The sequence below is a fragment of the Glycine max genome, chromosome 10 (genome assembly GCF_000004515.6).
Source record: "Glycine max cultivar Williams 82 chromosome 10, Glycine_max_v4.0, whole genome shotgun sequence".
Classification (NCBI taxonomy): Eukaryota; Viridiplantae; Streptophyta; class Magnoliopsida; order Fabales; family Fabaceae; genus Glycine; species Glycine max.
Window position 1 is genome coordinate 36,674,189 of NC_038246.2, and position 24,496 is coordinate 36,698,684.

Consider the following 24,496-nt stretch of genomic DNA (forward strand, 5'->3'; position numbering starts at 1 on the left):
ATCTCACTCAGTGATTTCGAGTGCCTGCTCTGATACCAATTGAAATTCTGATACTGGGGACAGATGTCGTACAGGATGTCACGACATCACGCTTCAGAACATGCAGATTATATTTGACTGTATGAACAGATTAAACAAGTAAATAACACAAGAGAATTGTTAACCCAGTTCGGTGCAACATCTCCTACATCTGGGGGCTACCAAGCCAGGGAGGAAATCCACTAAAATAGTGTTAGTTCGAAGATCTAACAGCCACTGTTTACAACCTTCTCACCTAACCACTACCCGTGCAACCTCTACCTAAGAGCCACTCTTAGATATGAGAACCCCTCTCACTCCCTCTCAATCACTCTCCCGTGTTTACAATTAAATCAAATATACACCAGAGATTGCTCTCTGAACAATAGAGATCAACTCTACACACTCAGGTCCAACACTTGATGTTAGGGTAGCATCAAGGTGGCTCACAAAACACTCAAGTCCCAAAACTCACAAAATAACTCTTCAATCCCGGACTTGATGAAAAACCCGTGCAGCCTTCATGTTTATATAGCAGTGTACGTATCTGGGCTGCAACAACTTGCGCTGGATAAGATCTATCATTCTCCTGAAAAATCTGCACTTAAAGATCTAAAAGATAAAGTTTTATCTTTTAGTTTTTATCTTCAATCTCTAATCCCTGAACGAAACTATTCAAGTTTGTAATTCAAACTTTAATTATCTTTTAATTCGTTCCTAAAGATATAGCGCCTAATCTGTTGCTGACTGCACATTAATCTGTTAAAGATATAACAGATTTATGTGTCCAGTATTTTCGGGCAGGATGTCCTGGACATTGTATCCGACATCGTGGATCCTGCAGCTTCAATTCTTCATTTGACATTTTATCTTGCCTTGTGCATTGTGCAGCCCAATCTGATTCCTTGACATAATGTTAGACATCATGTGCAGCAACTCCAGCTTTCCTTCATTGTCTAAGTGCTTATGTTTTAACAAAATTTTAGCCAATCTTTTAAAACTCAGTAAAGCTAAGCACTAACACACTTTACCTCTGGAGAAATCTTTTTCTAGAAGAAAATTGCTTAAGCGTTCATACCACGCCCTAGGGGCTTGTTTCAAACCATAAAGAGCCTTTTGTAATTTATAAACATGGTTTGGTTTATCAGGAATTTCAAAACCAAGGGGTTGTTCAACATATACCTCTTCTTGAATTAAGCCATTTAGAAAGGCACTCTTAACATCCATTTGATAAAGTTTAAAATCCATTATGGATGCATATGCCAATAGCATTCTAATGGCTTCTAATCTTGCAACAGGAGCATATGTTTCTTCATAGTCTATTCCTTCTTCTTGATTATACCCTTTTGCTACTAACCTGGCTTTATTTCTAATAATTATACCATGTTCATCTAATTTATTTCTAAAAACCCATTTTGTTCCTATGATAGGATAATTTTCAGGTTTTTCTACTAATTTCCACACATTATTTCTTTCAAATTGGTTTAGTTCTTCTTGCATGGAAATGATCCAGTTATCATCTACTATGGCTTCTTTTATATTTTTAGGTTCAATCATAGATACAAAAGCCATATTATTGCATAAATCTTTAAGAGAGTGTCTAGTTGTTACCCCTTTTGAGATATCACCAATAATGTTGTCGAGGGGATGATCTCTTGAAGCTTTCCATTCTCTTGGAAGTTCATCATTGGATTTGACTTCTTCTGGAGGATCTTCATTGTTTACTTTATCATTTCCTTTGGAATCTTGTTCATGAATGTTCATATGTTCTAAAGAATCTGCAATGTCATCTAGCATATTCTTTCTTGACAATATAGCATTAGATTCATCAAAGGTAACATGAATGGATTACTCGATATTCATAGTTCTTTTATTATATATCCTATATGCTTTGCTTTGTAATGAATATCCAAGAAAAATGCCTTCATCAGATTTTGCATCGAATTTTCCTAGATTATCTTTACCATTATTAAGCACAAAGCACTTGCAACCAAAAACATGTAGATGAGAAATATTAGGTTTTCTACCATTATACAACTCATATGGGGTTTTCTTTAAAATGGGTCTTATCAAGGCCCTATTCATGATGTAACATGCAGTATTGACAGCTTCAGCCCAAAAATACTTTGGAAGAGAAGTATCATTTAATAAAGTTTTTTCAATTTCTTCCAATGATCTATTTTTCCTCTCAACAACTCCATTTTGTTGAGGGGTTCTAGGTGCAGAAAAATTGTGTTCAATACCATGTTCATCACAGAATAATTCAAAATCTTTATTTTCAAATTCACCCCCATGATCACTTCTAATGGATGCAATCTTGAGATTTTTCTTGTTTTGTATGACTTTAGCAAGTTTTCTAAATGCTTGGAATGAATCACTTTTATGTGTAATAAATAATGTCCAAGTATATCTAGAGAAATCATCAACTATAACTAGAGCATAGTAATTTCCTCCAAAACTCATGGTTCTAGATGGACCAAATAAATCCATATGCAATAACTGTAAGGGTTGAGTGGTTGAAACAACATTTTTAGGTTTGAATGAGACTCTTGTTTGTTTGCCCTTGACATGCATCGCATAGTTTATCTTTTTCAAATTTCAATTTAGGCAAACCAATTACTAAATCTTTTAAAATTAATTTATTTAAGTGATCCATGTTTATGTGAGCAATTCTCTTATGCCATAACCATGGATCATCATCTTTACTAAGAAAGCAATGATTGTTTCCTTGTTTTATGCTTAAGTCTATCATGTAAACATTATTGACTCTATGTCCTACATGCTTTATATTAATGTCATGCTTATGTTCTATAAGACATTTCTGAGAATCAAATGATACTAGATAGCCTTTGTCACATAGTTGACTAACGCTAAGCAGGCTATGCTTAAGTCCTTCAACAAGTAGAACATTTTCAATGGAGTTTGAAGAATTTGTACCTATTTTACCCACTCCAAGGATTCTACCTTTGTTGTTGTCACCATACGTTACATGCCCGCTTTTCTTTGGAGAGATATGTGTAAAATTTGATGCATCTCCAGTCATATGTTTTGAGCATCCGCTATCTATGTACCACTTCTTTCTCAAAGATACCTGTATAATCAAGTTTTTGACTTAGGTACCCAAATTTTATTGGGTCCTTTCATGTTAGTATAAACAGAGGATCCTTTTGGGACCCATATCATTTTAATGTTACTATAATTTTTCTTGAAGTAGCAAGTTGATATGCCATGTCCTCTTCTTCCACAGTAAAAACAAGTGATAGAATTAGAATTACATTTTTGTGTGGAAGTGGAAAAGTTTTTATGAAACTTTTGTTGTTTATCAGATTTATACCCTAGTCCATTTTTATTAGACACATATCTTTGTTTACTTAATATAACATCTAAATTATTTTTACTATATGAAAATTTTGCAAGTGAATTTTTTAACTCTTTAATTTCTTTTACATATTTATCACAACAACTACAAGAATCTGATATTTTCTTGTCAGAAATAGTGGAGATATTAACTTTTTCATTTGTTTTAGAAATTGAGACTTCATTTCTAAGAAGATCTAATTCTTTGTTTAATTTCGAAATTTCATATTCTAAATTTGAAATTGTTTTCTTTGAAGATGAAACTAATTTTGCAAGTTTAATTGACTCTTTATGCAGATCAGCAAATGAATCTTGCAATTCATCAAAAGAAATAGATAAGTTATTTGAAGATGTTACCTCTTCATCACTTTCGTAACTTTTGGCCATAAGGCAGAGATTTATCTCTTCATTTTCAGAATCTTCAGAAGATTCCATATCATTTTCATCCCATGTGATGTATGCTTTCTTCAGTTTCTTTTCACTATCCTGATCACTTTCTTCTTGAATTGAGGATGATGCTTTAAGAGCAATTCCTTTCTTTTTCTTGTCATTTTCTTCATTTTGGTGCAATCTCAATAGTTCCATCTCGTGTTCTTGCAACTTTCCAAATAAAGTGGCAAGAGACATGTTAGACAAATCTCTTGATTCAGAAATGGCCGTTACTTTGGGTTTCCATTCTCTACTCAAACATCTTAACACCTTGTTTATAAGATCCTCATTTTGAAATTCTTTGCCTAAGGCTGCTAGATGATTTACTATATGTGTAAATCTCTTTTGCATGCTTTGAATATTTTCATTTGCATTCATTCTAAATAATTCATACTCATGAGTTAGTGCATTTATCCTAGATCTTTTAACATCTGTAGTTCCTTCATGTGTTAATCGAAGAATGTCCTACATTTCCTTAGCACTCTTACAATTTGAAACCCTGAAATATTCATCCATTCCCAGGGCAGATGTTATTATGTTTTTGGCTTTTAAGTTGTATTGTACTCGTTTTCTATCCTCTTCAGACCATCTATCTCTAGGTTTTTCTATGGTTATGCTTTCACTTGATGAACTACCATCTATTGAAACTTTTTCTACTGTGGTGGGTATATAAGGCCCTATTTCTATGGCTTCCCAGATATTTAGATCTATTGCCTCAATAAAAATTTGCATTCGGGTTTTCCAGTAGTGGTAACCCTCTCCATTAAAGATTGGAGGTCTATTGATAGAATTCCCATCTGGAAATAAGGAATTTGCTGAGGCCATCTTTTTCTTGAAGCTTCTAAACTTTATATAAGAATGAAGCTCTGATACCACTTGTTAGACAAGTGGCCTCAGATATCTTAAGAATGGGGGGTTGAATTAAAATATTCCAAACTACTTCCCCTAATTAAAAATCTATTTCACTTTTTATTCAAGTTATGAATTCCCTTAATGACAATCTTCTTAAATATTAATTCAAATAAAACAATTTGAATATGAATATAAAGCAATAATAAATAAAGGAGATTAAGGGACGAGAAAATGCAAACTCAGTTTTATACTGGTTCGGCCACACCCTTGTGCCTACGTCCAGTCCCCAAGCAATCCGCTTGAGAGTTCCACTATCTTGTAAATTCCTTTTACAAGTTCTAAACACACAAGGACAATCCTTCCTTTGTGTTTAGAATTCCTTTACAACAAGAGACTCACGGTCTCTTAATCCCTTAAAGAATGAGAAGAAGAAGAAGAATAAATCTCTCTAGAAAGAGATGGATTTTACAGATTGAGCACTCAAATAATTCCTTAATGAATTGCAATTGAATTGGCCAAGGAATTCTTAAGAGGATAAAATGAATTTGCTCTTTGAGAGAATAAACACTTGTTGTTCTGAAAATCTCTTAGCAAATTCGTGTTTAAGTCACATATATATAGACCATTGGTGGTCAAGAATAAAGCCTTTGAAAAGTTGTGACTCTTAGAATTATTTTTCTGAAAATCCTGTCTGGTAATCGATTACAGTAATTGTGTAATCGATTACATCTTTTAAAATTTGAATTAAAACGTTTATTAACTGCTGGTAATCGATTACCAAAATTGTGTAATCGATTAAACAGCCTAAAATTTTGAATTCAAATTTCAGTAGCTGTTATAAAATATATTTGGCCACTGGTAATCGATTACCAGAGAGTAAAACCTTTGAAAAACACTTTTTAATTTAAATCACTTGGCCAAACCTTTGCTAATTCAATTAGGAATTCCCTTCCTAATATACTAGTGATCATCTTGATGTTGTGACTTGTAATCTTGAAGTATTGTCTTGAATTTAATCTTGAAAAGCCCATTTGCATCAATTGCAACACAGTATCATGATCATCATCAAAACATCAAAGGCAATTGCATCTACAAGCGTGTGTACCAAAAGAGCCCCCATGGACCTCCCCCAGCATGTTCTTTGCTTCCTTAGAGTTCACGCAGCGTAGCAGAACCATGTCATGGTTTCTCTTATATAGTAAGCTTCCGCTCACGAAGAAGCCGGCCGCCAATCTCCTCAACGTCCTCTTGTCGTTGTCGGAAGCCTCTGGTGGGTACTCTTTGCTTTCAATATATCGCTTGATATCGAAATACCTAGGCTTATAGTCCTGCTCTTCTTCCACTAGACAACAATGTGTAGGTTTGCCACGACACCTGAACTCAATGTACGGTAGGTCTCCGTGCGGTGTCAGCTGGAACATGGATGCTAAAGTGGCAAGCGCATCCGCCATTTGATTTTCCTCTCGGGGAACGTGATGGAAGGAGATCTCATCAAAGGAACCACCCAATTCCTTGATATAGTCCTAGTAGGGTATCAGCTTGTGGTCTCTAGTTTCCCATTCCTCTCTCAGCTGGTGAATCACCAGCGCCAAGTCTCCGTATACCTTGAGTAGCTTGACGTTGAAATCAATTGCCGCCTGGACGGACAGGGCGCATGCTTCTTACTCAGCCATATTGTTGGTGCAGTCGAACCCCAGCCTGGCTATGAAAGGTATACATTGATTGTCCGGAGAGACCAATGTTGCCCCAATGCCATGGCCTAGAACGTTTGATGCTCCATCGAACCACACGATCCACTTGTCCCGGTCCTTGTCAGGTTTTTCCTCAAACAAGGCCATGATGTCCTAATCTGGGAACTCGGGATGCATGGGTTGATAGTCGTTGAGAGGCTACTAAGCCAAATAATCTGCCAAGGTGCTTCCCTTTATCGCCTTTTAGGTGACATAGACTATATCGAACTCAGACAGCAAAACCTGCCATCGGGCGATACACCCTGTCAGAGTAGGCTTCTCAAAGATGTACTTGACCGGGTCCATTTTGGATATCAGCCAAGTGGTATGGCTCAGCATGTATTGTCTTAGACGGTGGGATGCCTAGACTAAAGCACAACACGTTATTTCCAGCAAGGAGTAGTTCATCTCACAGGCCGTGAACTTCTTACTCAAGTAGTAGACGGTGCACTCTCTTTTCCCGGACTCGTAATTTTGCCCCAGCATACACCCCATTGACTCATCCAAAATCGTCATATACAAGATGAAAGGTCTTCCGGGCACCGGAGGCATAAGCACAGGAGGGTTCATGAGGCACTCTTTGATCCTTCCAAATGCCTCTTGATAGTCCTCATTCCAGCGGATGGATTGGTTCTTGCGTAAGAGTTTGAACAACGGCTCACAGATAACGGTGAGCTGTGATATGAATCTGGCAATGTAGTTCAAACACCCTAGAAAACCTCGGACCTGCTTCTCGGTACGTGGTTCTGGAATTTCAAGGATGGCTTTCACCTTTTCGGGGTCCACCTCTATCCCTTTCTAGCTTACGATGAAACCCAGTAATTTCCCTGACTTGACCCCGAAGGTGCACTTAGCGGGGTTTAACCTCAATCGATACTTCCTAAGCCTTTCGAACAACTTCCGCAAGTTGACAAGATGTTCCTCTCAGTTTTAGACTTGGCGATCATGTCATCCACATAGACCTCGATTTCTCGGTGCATCATGTCGTGGAACAAAGCCACCATATCCCGTTGATAAGTTGCCCCGACGTTCTTGAGTCCAAAGGACAACACTTTATAAAAGAACGTCCCTCACAGGGTGACGAAGGTAGTCTTTTCCATATCCTCTGGCGCCATTTTTATCTGATTGTAGCCAGAGAACCCGTCCATGAAGGAAAATAGAGCAAAATTGGTCGTATTATCCATGAGGATATCGATGTGCGGCAGAGGGAAATTGTCCTTGGGACTTGCTCGATTTAGGTCCCAATAATCCACGCACATTCGTACCTTCCCATCCTTCTTAGGGACTAGTACAATGTTGGAAAGCCACTCCAGGTACCGAGCGACAGCCAAAAAGCCAGCGTCAAATTGTTTCTTTACCTCTTCTTTTATTTTCAAGGACGTCTCGGGATTCATCCTCCTCAGCTTTTGTTTTATCGGGGAACACTCAGGATTTAGAGGTAATTTGTGTTGTACGATGTCAGAACTCAAACCGGGCATATCTTGGTATGACCAGGCAAAGATGTCTTGGTAATTTTTTAGCAGGGCCATCAATTCTTCACGGATGGGTGCAGTCATACCCGTACCTATCTTTACTTTCTTTACCCACTGCCGGTTCCTAAGTCTACTAGTTCTGTCTCTTCTTGATGAAGCCTCATCTCTCGGTCCTCCTGAGCGATTATCCTCTCCAGCTCTGGGGGAAGTCCCACATCCTTGTCCTCTTCACTCTCCATCCGACCTGCTTCTTGCTCGGGTATTAGTACCTTCGAGGGACTCATTGTCAGATCTGGCATTTTAAGCGTAAAGAAAATAAACATGCAAATGAATGAGAATGGGTAGAGGCACAAGAATATATGAAGAAAGATCTTTATATTATAAACTGAAGAACAAAAGACATAATGCCTTAACAAAAGGAAACTATAAAGCCTAGGCCCAACCGTAGATTTTTAAAGCTAGAAAGGGTTACATTGTGCTTGTCGGACAGGCAAGGGTGCTCGACAAGGGAATCTATAGAGGCAATGCTTACTACCTCAAAAGATTGGAAGGTCGTTTCCAATGACTCCTCTGCGGCTTCCACATATGGCATAGAGGAAGGGCAACTTACCAAGACGTCCTCCTCCCCTGATACAATGACCAAATACCCCTCCACTACGAACTTCAGCTTTTGGTGGAGCGTAGAGGGAACGACTCTCACTGAGTGGATCCACGGGCACCCCAAAAAACAGCTGTAAGCCGGGTTAATATCCATCACTTGGAATGTAACTTGACAGGTATGAGGCCCAATCTGTACGGGGAGGTCGATCTCTCCCCTCACCTCTCGGCGACTACCATCGAAGGCACAGACCACCATGGAACTTGGCCTTAGATGGGAAGCGTTAAACGGAAATTTCTCCAATGTGCTTTTGGGCATTACGTTCAAACTGGAGCTGTTATCGATGAGTACCTTGGCCACGACGTGGTCCAGCCATTTGACTGACATGTGCAAAGCCCTGTTATGCCCTCTCCCCTCGGCAGGGATTTCCTCTTCAGCAAAGGCGAGGTAGTTGTTGGTGATGATGTTATTGACGAGTCCCCCAAAGACTTCTACAGAGATGTCTTGGGCTACATGAGCTTCATTCAAGACCTTTACTAGCAAAGCCCGATGAGGCTCAGAGATCATGAGTAGTTCCAAAAGAAAGACTCTAGACGGGGTTTTGTTGAGCTGCTCAATGACCTTGAACTCGCTTTGTTGAATAATGTGAAGGAACTCGCCTGCCTCCTCTAGCGATACTTCTTTCTTGCCACAACCATCCCTTTTCTCAGAAAGACCTTTCATTGGAACATCCTCGTCCGGAGCGGGGATCACTTTGTCATTTTGTCCTTCCGCTATCTTCGCCTTCCCTTTAGCGTTTGCGGGCTGTGTCGGCAGGTCAGGGGGTGCGAACACGTGACCACTGCGGGTCATGCCACTCAGCCCCGTGATATTGGTTACTTTGGCCGACAACGAGCTGATGTTGGCGGCTTCTTCCTTCCTTTCGCTTGGAGGCGCATACCTCCATGGAACTGCGTGGCTATTTTTGTATGGGAATGGAATAGGTCTAACTACCGAGGGGTATCAGGGCGTTTGGGGAGCTGTGTCCCTGGTGAAATATATCACCAAAGGCTTAGGCTTCCGAAGACCTTCCTCATCTGTGGACTGCATGCATATGTGCTGCTCTTTACTCCCCTCATCACCGACTTCCAGCCAGCCTTGGTCTATCATCTTTTGCAACAGGTCCTCTACTGCTAAACATGCTTCCATGTTATGTAGCGCGCCGGGATGCATCAAACAGGAATCTTCCTCGTGCCTACCGCGGGGAATTACGCCCCCTTTTTGTAGGGCCTCGTAGATAAACCTTCTGGGGATCGTCACGTCCTTCAAAGGTTTGGACCTGCGCGGCCTACCCGACTCGACGACATTAACCGCTCCCCCTCCATGATTGGCAAGTGGGTTTATTTTTACGCTAGGCCGGTCCTCTTGAAATGTCAGCCATCCGGCTTCTATCAAACTTTGGACCTTATGTTTAAAGGCCAGACACTGTTCGATTGAGTGGCCCGGGGTTTTCCCATGGTATGCGCAGGTTGCGTTAGGGTTATACCACTTTGGGAAAGGAGGCTGGTAGATCCTTCCGGGAGATATCACAGCCATCTGGTTGGTGACGAGGGATGGCAAGAGGTCTTCGTACGTCATTGGGATCGGGGTGAATTATGGAGTTGGCCTCGGGGGAAAGTTCCTTATCGCGTTGGAACTGGCGCCAAAGTGGGCATTGCCGGCCGGGCGAGTCAGGGTTGGAGCCGTAGCTTGGGGGGCCTCCCTCTTGATGGGTGCGAGCGCCCTAGTTTGTATGGGTGCTGAATTGGAGGAGTCCCCGGCGCGAGCTGAGAAGCTCGGGTGATGTTGTGCATACTGATGGGTACCGTGGGAAATTTGTGGTGGCTTGATCCATGCGGGCGTTGAAGTGACAACATGGGTATCTCCTTCCTTCCTCTTTGCCCCAGTTGTTTCGATCCTCCTAGCGCTGGTACCTGTGGAGGAGACGTAATCAAACTTCCCTTTTTTCAAGCCCACTTCGATCCTTTCCCCGGCGAATACCAAGCCTGCGAAGCTGGAGGGCATGTAGCCCACTAATTTCTCATAGTAAAACACAGGCAAGGTGTCTACCATCATGGTAATCATTTCCCTCTCAACCATGGGAGGGGCTACTTGCGCCGCCAAGTCCCTCCAACACTGAGCGTACTCTTTAAAGGACTCGCTTTCCCTTTTAAACATGTTTTGTAGCTGAGTCCGGTCAAGAGCCATATCAGAGTTGTACTGGTACTGCCTAAGGAAGGCGATAATCAGATCCTTCCAAGTGCGGATGCGGGAAGCTTCTAGATTGGTGTACCAAATGACCGCTGCCCCAACCAAGCTATCTTGGAAGAAGTGCATCAACAGCTTCTCATCCCTAGAATGCGCCCCTATCTTGCGACAATACATTTTGAGATGGTTCTTAGGACAAGTCATCCCTTTGTACCTATCGAAATCAGGTACCTTGAATTTCGGGGGGATGACGACGTCCGGTACTAAGCAAAGATCAGCCATGTCCGCGAACGGATAGTCGCCAAAGCCTTCAACAGCTCTCAATCTCTCTTCGATGAGATTGAGTTTCCTCTTTTCTTCTGCTGCCAGGGGTGGCCCTCCTGTGGACAAAAATATTGGCTGTGTTGGGGGCTTTCGAAGTTCTCCCGTGAGGTTGGACTGGGGTAGTGTGTTGGGCGCCATCCCCTCAACGGGGACCGGGGAGTAGGAATCGATGTCTCCTTGGGCATGTTCTCGACGATCCTTGTGAATCTCGTCCGACTGCCGAGGAGGCTCCCCTTCAAGGATGGGGGGAGGGATATGACGCGTCATCATGTATGACTGGTGGCGTGTAATTAGGTGGTAATCCATAAGGGTAAGCCACTCGGTTGTATCCCAGATGGGGGTTGCTGATGTGCCCCAGTGTGCTTCCTTCTCGTCCTACCACGTTTGGGATAGGATGGTGCATAATAGCTGGGAGAGTTGGGTCTGCTTCGGCAGCCGAACTAACAGCGGCAGCGGTGGCTGCGTTATTCTCCATTAGTTGCCTCATTCCTAGCATGGCATCCATCATGGAAGCCATTTGCTCTTTCAAAGCCGATAGGTCGGCTTTCATCTGTTCCTGTATTTCCTCTTGGTCACCCATCATCCTAGATTTGGATCTGGTGCGATAGGGATGCCTTGGGGCGCATTTAGTTATGGCGTTTTTCCTAAAAAACCAAACTTGAGGAGTACGTAAAAAATAATGAATGCATGCTAGAGATAAAATGTGGGAGTGATTTGATTCGCACTGATTTTTTTGGAGTAAAAATGCGAGATAAACTCATGTTATTTAGAAATTTATAACTAGTCAAGATCTGAGTGACAATACAAACTTCCTAGCAGTTCCTAATTATATGGGCCATTAAGTCTATCATATGCTGACAATAGCTGAGAAGTACGTGGATCTCCTCAGGGGCGGAGTAGGTGTCCACCATTGCTTTGGCCTTGGCCAGCAATCGGGGAAGCTCTTGACTCCAGTTCAAAGTAAGAGCAAATCGGTCCATCCACATCGTTGCCTCTTGATGTAATGAGTCAATCACCCTTCCTCTAGCCTCCTTTTCTGCGTACACTCGGGCATACTCGTCCGCCACTTTGTGCTCGTGGGCCGTGGCTAGATTCAATTCTTCTTGGTACTTGCTGATGATGGCTAGCATGTTGGTCTCGATCTCGCATAACCGTTGAGACAAGCTTCTCTTGGACCTTAGGCAAATCTTCAACTCATCCTTCAAGATCAAACTATCTATTCGTGATTGGTTCCATTCCTCTCTCCGGAGCTTAAGCTCGCTATTACTGCCCCAGGGAGCCCCTCGGAATTTGTTCCGGCCATGTTCTTCCCTACGGGCCCTTTTGGTCTCTTGTTCCAAGGCCTTGGTGGTGGCTATATTTACGTCTCTCAGTTCGGCATTCTCCTTTCAGATCTTAAGAGCTGCTGATTTAAACTTTTCTTTGACTATTTGGGCTTTCTCGAGTTCTGCCCTGAAGGCCTGCACCTCTTCGTCCTCCTCCGGCGCTTCAACTTTCACCCCTTTAGTGGTTCTCAAACTCAGGAGCCAATCCAGACCTCGCACGTGGGCTTTCAACCACCTACGGTAGCCGCCGATAGGCCCATTGTTACTGCCTCTGAGTTCCTTGTCCTTCTTTTGCACCATCTCCCATGCCTTGCGGACCTTCTAAAGTGCCTCCGCATTGGTGTTATTGAAACCTCGTGCAATAATAGGTGCGAGCTCTTCCTCTAATGGTGCCCCTCTCATAGGGTAGCCAAGCTGTCTTATAGCAAGAACGGGATTGTAACTGATGCAACCCCTTGTCCCCATCAAGGGAACATTTGGAAATCCTCTGCACGAAATAAGAACCCCGGTTCTTCCTTCTTTCCATCGAGGGAACCAGTTGATAGACACTCCTTCTTTGCTTGCTAAGAGTCGGTCCCAACTTGCCTCTTTCTTCTCTGTGCATGAACGGTGGCTTTCTAGCGGGCAAACATGTCTCACCTCTTGGCGGAGAAGGTGTGAAACCAACCATACGTAGAGGGTCGGAGTACAGCAAACAAATCCTTGTACTGCTCTTTTCACATCTTCGGTCGAAGGTGTCATATAGATCGGCTAGGATAGCGACAACCGAGCTTTCCTTGCGGTCATGAAAGGCGAGAAAAGCGTCGATTGTCGCTAGGTCCACCAACCCATCCACATTTGGAAAGAGGACTCCTCAAAGTGCGAGGATGTCTATGAACGGGGCCCATTCACCTCTACCTGCCAAGATTCTTGCTTTTGCCTCCAAACATTTTCTCGGTACTCCAACCACCCCATTTTCGACTTGCTTTTTGTGGTCTAATTCCTGTGCCGAGATTTGGACTATCTTAGAAATTCTAGCTAAAGAGGGATAGAATCCTGAGAAGAGGTATGGTTTCCTTCCCCTAGAGGGCATCCCAGGATCTCTTCAAACTCTTCCACCATGGGTGATAACTGAAAGTCCCCAAAGGTGAAGCACCTCAACGGCCGATCATAATACTGGGCGAGGGAGGCAATGGCCTCGGTGGAGACCTCCGCCATGGCTAGGTCCCAGATTTTACCGTAAGCTTTGCGAAAGGCTTGTCGCTGGAGCTGACCCATCAACTGCCCTAACTTTTTTAGGCTGGTGATTCCTAGGCTCTTGACCTTGACTTGATAGAACCTCTTTTTAAGCGAAGGCGCCTGACTCGATCCCATTTTTTACTAAAGTGAAACAAAACCCAGTGCGAATCAAAACTTCGACATCTATCATGGGTGGAATAGATGAATGCATGAATAAATGCATATGACATAGATGCATTTTACGAATACGGGAGCCTGGGAAATTGTCCCCTTCTTAGATACAACATTCGGGTAGCATGGCGCCCAATCTATGCATTTAAGAAGGCAACACGGACCCTCCGTCGGTTTGACAAAGTGAGGGGATCAAGACGCAATCCGTGCATGATGCAAATGCGAAAGGCACAACACGAGGATGCACATAGTACGACAATATCCACAAATAATCATACAGCAAAGGCATACATGACATTTAGGTTATATGCATGGCAGTGTTTAAAAGGCACATAGCGTGTTTGCTTTGTGCCCCTATTTTAGGGACCTAAACGGGAGGAACTAAAAGGCTTTTAGTGATAATTCCCAAGGTGGTCATATCTCTCTTTGATGGTTTCTAGAGGTATCATCCCCTTCGACAAACATATTGCGATAGTAGGGACTACCAGTAACAATATGTCATCAAAGAGAAAAACTCTAGATGAGGGTTCACTGTTATCAAGCAAGTCGGAGACCCAGCATGACCACAGATTCACCTCCACTCCTTATGTTCCCATGGACCCGGGTATAGGGCCCCTTTTCAACTCACCGTGTGTACAAATAGTGTTGGTGTTTGTGTGCATCAAATGAATAAATATCTATCTCATGCATACATTTCAAAAACACACTAAAAGCATCAAAGAATTATATATAAGAACGTAAGAGAAATAAAGGGAAACAAACAAAAGAGAAGTCATGGTAAGGAATGCACATAGATCAAAATGGCCTAACTCTCTTAAAATTGTCCCCTGTGGAGTCGCCAACTGTCGCAACCTACCCTTCGGCGGGAGTCGCTACCAACATTTATTCGAGGAAAACATTGGAAAAACTGGAAATGTGTGGTCTATCAACTTTAAGTGTGAAAGGTTCGGGAGTTGTATTTACGCACGGGGAAGGTATTAGCACCTCACGCGTCCGTCACAAGGGACGACAACCTTTAATCAAGTGTGCAATATCATGTCTTTAATTTGTTTTATTTCCCTTTTATGTTTTTATGTCTTTTGATGCCTTTTTGTATTTTTATTTTTTTGTGGTCGACAAGGGTGTTTCCCTTGCTCCTACGTATTCCTCAATTGTGGTGAGGAAATCAGACCTACGTAGTTATTCAAGAACTAAACGTTGGTTAAGTTGTTTTTATCTTTTTTTTTTGCAAGATATATATTAACTGAATAAAAGGGTCATTTAAGGCGTTGGACCATTAAACGACCTTTTGATTCTTTTGAAAGGAGAGAAAACATTAAGGCATAGGACCATTAATGATCTCTTGGTTTTTTGAAAGGGGTGACAAAGTTATGTGTTGATTTTAGGCTTTCAAAAGTCCACGTTTAACCAATAAAAGCAAAGAGGACCATTCAAGGCATTGGACCTTAAAATGGTTTTTAGGTGATTTTTAATGACAAAGCTTGATTTGTGAGTTAATTTTAGCCTTAGTTTTACTTTGATTATTAGTCAATTCGATTAAGAAAAATCCTAAAGAAAAACGTCTGATTGATTGATCTTTTTTTATTATTTTATTTAAATATATTTTTGATTATTTTATTATTATTTTGCCTCTTTTTGGTTTTAAATGTGGTTACAACGTGAAAGATCGGTCGGATTTTATTCTAACAGAGATTAAAAGATATTACAACTCAAATGATCAGTGGAAATTTATTTTATTTTTGATTAGGTGAGAAAACGACTTAAATAACTAGTTAAAGCACGTCAAAAGGGTGTTCGGAAAGCAAATGAAATAAAAATAAAAGCACGCGAAAAAAGTGAGGACCACTAAGGGCACATAGAATGAATTGAAAGGTTCGATTTCGGGAACTTACCGGTTGAAGACCGAAGAACGAACGAAGAACGATGAAGAATGGTGGAAAATCTTCACGAAATCGCTCACGGAAATGTCTCGGAAGCGTTACGGAAGCGCCTCGGCTTGGATCTTCTTCATGGAAACAAATTTTCTCACTAATTTCAAGTGAATACTGAATACCAGGAGGGTTGAACGAATTCCCTCTACCCTCTTTCCCCTATTTATAGGGGAAAAGAGGGAGGTGGTTGCCGCCCAGCTCGCCCAGGTGAGTTGGGTTGCTTCCACCAAAAGGCACCGCCTTCTGTTGGAACACCCTGGAAGGCCCAAGTGGGCATGGTTGCTATTTGCACACCCATTTTTACTAAATACACCCCCTTTTGTTTTTTTTTGTTGATTCCTTTTCAGTAACATTATGGAACTTTACAGATTACGTAACGATACTTGTTTTCTTTCCGTAATGTCGCGAAACTTTACGGATTACGTAACCATCCCCTCTTTGACTTCTGGAATGTTACGGAACTTTACGGATTGCACAACAATGCTTCCTTTCGACTTCCGGCATGTCGCGAAACTTCACAGATTTCCTAACGATGGGTGTTAAGTACCTCGAAGCGGTCATGCGAAAGTTGTATCCCACGAAACAAATGGTCCTCGGACGAAATTAGGGTATGACACAATGTAATCGATTACCAGAAGATAATTTTGATAAATAACTTTTAAAAAGGGTTTTGAATTTGAATTTTGAACCTGTAATCAATTACCAGATGTTTGTAATTGATTACCAGCAACGGAAATTTTGAAATTCAAATTCAAAAGTCATGACCCTTCAAAATATAGCTGTGTAATCGATTACCAGAAACCTATAATCGATTACCAGTGAAAAAATTCAGAAAAAGCTTTTTGAAAAGACACATCTCTTCAAACCATTTTGAAATGGCACGAAGGGCCTATATATATATGTTTCTGATTTCAAAAAGCAAGAGAGAGATATTCCAAGAGAACTTCATTGTCAAATGTTCTCTCAACAACTCTTGGACAAACACTTGCAAATCTATTGAGAGTTCATCTAGGAACTTCAAATTGTATTATCCACTCTAAAGGAGATAAATCTTTTTGTTCTTCTCAGAAAGTCAATTGTAATCAAGAGACTGGTTGTCTCTTGAATTGTGAGTTTCCTGAACACATGGGAAAGGGATTCCTTGGATGTTCAAAAGTTTTAAAAAGGATCTTTTACAAAGATAGTGGAAAATCTCAAGTAGGTTGCTTGAGGACTGGACATAGGCATGGGAAGTGACCGAACCAGTATAAAACTGAGTTTGCATTTCTCTCTTCCCTTATCTCATTTATGTTATTGCAATCAATTTTGTCTTGCATGTTTAAAGAACATTATTAAATTGATTGTTGCTTCTGCATTCTGAGTCTATCATTTAGAAGGGGGTTAAAAGTTTGTTAGTGGGAATTGTAAGACTTAATTCACTCCCCTGTCTTAAGTTATTGGGGCCACTTGTCCTATATCGACAACTTATCATTATCATGCATTCATGTTTATTTCGTTGTGACATTACTCATGTCATTTTGTTTTTTTAGCAGTTGTAGTCAAATAGTAAATATATTAACTAAAAATAATGAATGCGCTTTACAACACCCATACCAAACACGTGCCAAAACCAAAATCATGAGTGAAATAGAGGAAGTGCGTGAGCATATGAAGGCCGACATGAAGGCCATGAAGGACCAAATGACATCCATGATGGAGGCCATGTTGAGTATGAGAAGGATGATGGAGGACAACGCGGCCGCAGTTGCCGCCACCAATGCTACCGTTGAGGCAGATCCGACTCACCAATCTAGCATATACCAAACAAGTCGTCCAATCCCAAACGTGGTAGGTCAGGGAGGAGAAGTGTTGGGAAACATAAGCGGTCCCCATATTGTACAAAGTAAGAATTCTTTCCCACCGTATGGCTTGCTACCTAACTATACACCATCCAATGCGGTGCATGTGCCCAGTGAGAACACCAACCACTTTGTTCCTGTTCTCCTTGAAAGCCAGCAACCCCAGTTGGGGCATGCACCCTTTGTTCAACCTATGGGAGAAGCCCGTGAAAAGCCCCGAGACCACACTCTGGGCGAGTTTGAAGCTTACCCTGCTAAGGGACCAGCGTTTGGTGGCATGCCTCAGCCCAATACCTCAAGGGTCGGTCAACACTGCCCACTGCAACCCTTGCATTTCTTGGTGGGGAGACTAACTCCTGTCATGGAAGAAAGAGAGAAATTTTATCTCATAAAGGAAAGGCTGAGGGCCATTGAGGGGATTGGGGATTATCCATTTGCCAACATGGCGGAGCTATGCTTAGTGCCCGACATCGTCATCCCTCCCAAATTCAAGGTGCCAGACTTCGACAAATACAAAGGGACCACTTGTCCTAAGAACCACTTGAAGATGTATTGTCGGAAGATGGGGGAATACTCAAGAGATGAGAATCTTTTAATGCTCTTTTTTCAAGAAAGTTTGGCTGGGGCGACAATCACTTGGTATACTAACTTGGAAGCTTCCCGGATCTGTTCTTGGAAAAACTTAATGGCTACTTTCATCAGGCAGTATCAATACAACACTAACATGGATCCCGATAGAACGTAATTGCAAAACATGTTCAAGAAGGAGCATGAGTCTTTCAAGGAGTATGCCCAGAGGTGAAGGGATTTGGCAGCCCAAGTAGCACCTACCATGATGGAGAGGGAGATGATAACCATGATAGTAGACACATTACCAGTGTTCTACTATGAGAAAATGGTGGGTTACATGCCATCAAGCTTTGTAGATTTGGTGTTTGCGGGCGAGAGAATCGAAGTAGGCTTAAGAAGGGGGAAGTTCGATTACGCCACTTCAGCAAGTACAAGCAATAGGAGGTCCGAAATGGGTGGAGCTAAGAAGAAGGAGGGAGACACCCATGTCGTAACTTCAGCTCCCACATGGCCAAAATCCCAACAAACCCCTCATAATCCCACCTACCAATATTCCCCGCATCAACCAAATTATTCAGCCAACGTCAAAACCCCTCCCAATCCGGCGCCCATCCAACAAAGATTGCCCACTCGACCACAATGGCCTCCCTCACAAAATTTGTTTCCCACACAATCTCGACCAATTGAAAACGCCAATCCCAACACAAACACAAACCCAAGGAGGAATTTCCCGAAAAGAAAGCCCTTAGATGGTACAATCCCAACACAACATGCGCCTATCACGGTAGTGTTTCAGGGCATTCTATGGAGCAGTGTGTGGCTTTCAAGCATAAGGTCCAAAGCTAGATTGATGCGGTATGGATAATGTTTCAAAAAGACAGTCCGAATGTGATGACTAATCCACTCGCCAGTCATGGAGGCTCGGCGATTAATGCGGTGGAAGAATCAGAGCCTCGAGGGCTGAAGCAGATGGGGGACATGTCAAGATAAGTGTGTAAATAGTCAGAAAGAAAACAATCAAAAACACAAAAACGGGGGGGGGGGGGGGGTGAACTTATCAAGATAAATGTGTAAATAGCAATTCAAATATAGGCCCTTCTGGAACATTCTGGAAGTTGGGTTGCTTCAGGAGGAAGCAACTGGGCGGCAAGCTCCTCCACGTTGTTGAAAAATAGTTTTCGGGGCTTCCGTGGCTTCCGTAATGCTTCTGTAAAATTTCCAAAAACCTTGGGTAAGCATATTTCACTTAATATTGGTGAAAGGGAAGAGAAAAAAAAAAGATGAAAATCAAATCTGAAACACTTCCTTAAGGCTTCCGTAACTTTTCCGTAAAGTACGAAAATGGGGGTGAACTTAGTAATTAGGGTGCGCTTAAAAGTCTTCTTCATTAAGTCTCTGGGCGGCAAGCACCTCCCTTTTTCCCTATAAATAGGGGAGGGGGGCTGTTTCAAAATGTTCATGACCCCTAGGCTATGCATTTTGGCTATTTTGGGTAAAAAAACACGTTTCCGTGAAGAAAAATCGAGTTGAAGTGCTTCCATAACGCTTCCGAGACGTTTCTGTGAGCAAATCTGTGAAGATTTTCCTCCGTTCTTCACTGTTCTTCGTTTGTTCTTCATCATTCTTCGGTCTTCAACTAGTAAGTTCCCGAAATCAAATCTTTCAATTCAGTCTATGCACCCTTAGTGGTCCCTACTTGCTTTGTGTATTTTCACTTTCATTTCGCTTACTTTCAGTTTTCTTTTCTTTCGCTTTAACGAGCTTTTAACCGTTCATTTAAGCCGTTTTCTCACCTAATAAATGATAAAATGAATTTGAACTGATCATTTGTGTTGTAATCTCGTTTAATCACTGTTAAAACAAAATCTAACCGATCATTCACGTTGTAACCTCGTTTAAACCAAAAAAGCAAAATAATAATAAAATAATCAAAATGTCTAGAAAAAAAAAGAATAAAATAATCAAAACAATCAATCAGACGTTTTTCTTTGAAAGTTTCCTTGGATTAATTGACTAATAACCAAAGTGAAACCAAGGCTAAAATCAACTCACAAATCAAGCTTTGTCCGTAAAAATCACTAAAAACCGTTTTAAGGTCCAACGCCTTAAATGGTCCTCTTTGGTTTTATCGATTAACATGGACCATTCAAAAGCATGAAATCAACATGTAACTTTACCACTTTTGCATGAACTACGCAGGTCTGATTTCCTCATCGCAATTGAGGATACGTAGGAGCAAAAGCCCCACTTTTGTCGACCACCCCAAGACATCGTTAGTGGTCCAACACCTTAACTTTTCTCTCCTTTCCAAAAACCAAGAGATCATTAATGGTCCAACGCCTTAATGTATCTCTCCTTTCCAAAAATCAAAAGATCGTTTAATGGTCCAACACCTTAAACGACTTTTGTTCGGTTAAAAACGATCTTGCGGAAAAAGATCAAAACAACTTAACCAACATTTATCTTGCGGAAAAAGCATTGGGCTTGAATCCAGAATTGGGCTTGGACTTGAAGAGGACAAACTATTTTATTCTACAAAATTTTATCTTATCTAGACATTATCTTATCTAGATATTATTTAGATTTGATCTCATCTAGATATTATTTCATCTAGATCTTATCTTATCTTATCTAGATTTTATTTTATTTTATTTATGGGCTTGGATTTAAAACAGATTTGTAACCTTTGGGGCTGGAAAAACTATATAATAGCACCAAGGTTCTAGTTTAGGCTCTCTCTCTTCTCTCTCTCTCTCTCTCTCTCTCTCTCTCTCTCTCTCTCTCTCTCTCTCTCTCTCCTGTTTTCATTTTTTAGTTTTAGGCTTTTCTTAGACACCTTTTCACTAATTACTCTGAATTTGTTGCTATTAATTCATGCATGCTTAGTGCTTGATTAATTGTCTCTGCGCTTAATTACGTTCATGCTTAATGATCGTTTATGATTAATTGGTGTATGTGTTGCTTAATCACATAATGAATGCCTTATGTTAAATTTCGCTTAGTAATTTAATTTAGGGTTGGATAAAGTGGTTGAACTGATAAAGGATAAACTCTCGTAACCTAGGATAAGAGACTTGCTTGTGAATCAAGGGGAAGCAACGTGTTTTAATTCTGATATTTTCTAATTCAATTTTAATCGCTGTTTAATTTACACCAAAAAAAAACCTCCCCTCTATTCGTTACTATTTTCCTACTATCTGTTATGAACGTTTGGTTGATCATTGCTCTTTGGGAGATGACCTAGGATCACTTCCTAGTTACTGCATTTTAATGTTTATTTGATTCGGGTACGGCCTCGATTAAATTTGACGTCGTTGTCGAGGAGCAGTGTCCAAAGGTTCATAATAGCTAGTGTCGTGTTAGTGTTTAATTCTTTCGTGTTTTATTTTTAATTGTTAGTGTTGTGTTAGTGTCTTGGTATTTTGTTTAGTGTATGTTCTGTTTTAGTTTTTCTGTTAAGCGCTTTCACTGTTTCAATTTTGCTGTGAATAGTGTTTTGTGATGGATTTAGCGACCACTTTTGCGGCAGAATAGAGTAGTAGTGGAAATCATGTAGCGACGGATTTTAGCGACCACACTTGCTGAATTATTTGAGATTTTTTGTTTTAGTAGCTAGAGTTGTTATTTTTGGCTGAATTTTTTGTGGTAACTTCTTTTAATCCATATTTTGTGGGAAAAATAGCAAGAGCCTTTAGTTTGGTCAGATTTGAAAGTTCCAAAAAAGTAGCAAATTTTATTTTTGTCAAAACTTCAAACGGCCATAACTTTTGCTCCGGTTATCAGAATCACTATTATTATATATGTATTTGGGGTAGAAAAAAATTTCCTACACCGTGGCAGCCTGCCATATGGCAGCTGAGGACTCCTTCTTCCAAAAATTGCGATTCTGTCAAAAGTTTTTTATTTTCCAAGTATTATTCTCTTATTTTTCTTAACTTATCATTTTTAGCTTCTATAGTTAGACTTTGAATTTTCGTTTGAAATTTTTTGTGCTATCTTCTCATCATTTTATAAGTTCACTCACAAAATTTCAAGTCATTTGGATATCATTTAATTGTAGCTGTAATTCAAACCTGCACTGTTACTTGCATAAGAAGGCAACTAGTTGTGCATGCTGAATATAGTGTATGACTAGTGGCAATCCATCTGACTTACAATCCTTTTCTCCTGAGATAGATAGGACATTTCATAGATTAGTTAGACATCATTTAGTACCTTTTGAGCATCCTGAGCATTTTGTTATTGGTGATTTTGAGCATTATAGTTTTGAACATTCTGAGACCATGGCACAACCTCCACCCCGTGAGAGGACTCTAAGGGAACTGGCTGCACCTGATTTCACCTATGAAAGCTTGTGCATCCAATACCCTGATGAGGATGTCCCATATGTTCTTAAAACTGGACTGATCCATTTGCTTCAAAAGTTTCATGGCCTTGCAGGTGAAGACCCGCACAAACATCTGAAAGAATTCCATATTGTCTGCTCCACCATGAAACCCCCATATGTTTAGGAGGATCACATATTTCTGAAGGCCTTTCCTCATTCTTTAGAGGGAGTGGAGAAGGATTGGCTTTATTACCTTGCTCCATGGTCCATCACGAGCTGGGATGACCTCAAGAGAGTATTCTTAGAAAAAAATTTCCCTACTTCCAGGACCACGACTATCAGAAAGGATATTTCAGGCATTAGACAACTCAGTGGAGAGAGCTTATATGAATACTGAGAGAGATTTAAGAAACTATGTGCCAGTTGCCCTCACCACCAGATTTCTGAGTAGCTTCTCCTCAAATATTTTTATGAAGGACTCAGTAACATAGAGAGAAGTATGATAGATGCTGCCAGTGGTGGAGCCCTTGGAGACATGACCCCTGCTGAAGCCAGAAATTTAATTGAGAAGATGGCTTAAAACTCCCAGCAATTTAGTGCCAAAAGTGATGCTATTGTCATTAGAGGAGTGCATGAAGTAGCCACGCATTCATCTTCATCAATCGAGACTAAGAAGCTTGAAGGTAAACTAGAGGCCTTGGTTAACCTGGTAACCCAACTGGCCATGAATAAAAAATCTGCACTTGTAGCCAGACTCTGTGGTTTATGCTCCTCTGCCGACCACCACACAGACCTTTGCCCTTCTATGCAACAATCTGAAGCAATTGAGCAGCCTGAAGCTTATGCTGCAAACATCTACAGCAGACCTCCTTAACCTCAGCAGCAAAATCAGCCACAACAGAACAATTATGACCTCTCCAGCAACAGGTACAATCCCGGGTGGAGGAATCATCCCAACCTTAAATGGTCGAATCCTTCACAATAGCAGCGACAACAACAACAGCCTTATTTTCAAAATGTTGTTGGCCCAAGCAGACCATACGTTCCTCCAGCAATCCAGCAGCAACAACAACAACAGCCTCAGAAATAGCAAACAGTTGAGACTCCTTCGCAACCTTCCCTTGAAGAACTTGTGAGGAAAATGACTATGCAAAACATGCAGTTTCAACAAGAGACCAGAGCCTCCATTCAGAGCTTAACTAATCAGATGGGACAAATGGCTACAAGTTAAATCAACAATAGTCCCAGAATTCTTACAGATTACCTTCTCGAGTGCATAATAGTTGGAGAGTCTACATCGACTATAGGAGGCTAAACCAGGTTACCAAAAAGGACCATTTTCCCCTTCCATTCATTGACCAGATGCTTGAACACCTGGCAGGTAAATCTCACTACTGTTTCCTTGATGGTTTTTCTGGTTATATGCAAATCACTATTGCTCCTGAGGATCAGGAAAAGACCACATTCATCTGCCCCTTGAGCACTTTTTCCTATAGGAGGATGCCTTTCGGCCTATGCAATGCCCCTGGTACCTTGCAGCGGTGCATGATTAGTATTTTTAGTGATTTTTTAGAAAATTGCATAGAGGTGTTTATGGATGATTTCACTGTATATGGATCCTCTTTTGATAATTGTTTGGATAGTCTAGAAAAGGTTTTGAATAGATGCACTGAAACTAACCTTGTTCTAAATTTTGAAAAATGTCATTTTATGGTTGAGCAAGGTATAGTTTTAGGCCACATTATTTCCAATAAGGGCACTGAAGTAGATCCTGCAAAAATTTTTGTTATTTCACAATTGCCTTACCCCTCTTGCGTGCGAGAAGTGCGATCTTTTCTAGGTCATGCAAGATTCTACAGGTGCTTTATAAGAGATTTTAGCAAAGTAGCCCTTCCACTATCCAACTTGTTGCAAAAGGAGGTAGAGTTTGACTTTAATGATAAATGCAAAGAGGCTTTTGATTGCCTCAAAAGAGCACTCACTACCACCCCCATCATCCAGGCACCCGACTGGACAGTCCCTTTTGAGCTTATGTGTGATGCATCCAATTATGCATTGGAGGCTGTCCTTGCTCAGAAAATTGATAAATTGCCTAGGGTGATATATTATG

General features: G+C 41.1%; 1 non-coding gene across 1 annotated transcript; it reads right to left on the reverse strand.

The window, feature by feature from the left end:
- Positions 1-22,720: 22,720 nt before the first annotated feature.
- Positions 22,721-22,828, reverse strand: LOC112998207 (small nucleolar RNA R71). The gene has a single exon (XR_003263247.1). It is a non-coding gene; the product is annotated as a small nucleolar RNA R71 (small nucleolar RNA).
- Between the last annotated feature and the right edge of the window lie 1,668 nt (positions 22,829-24,496).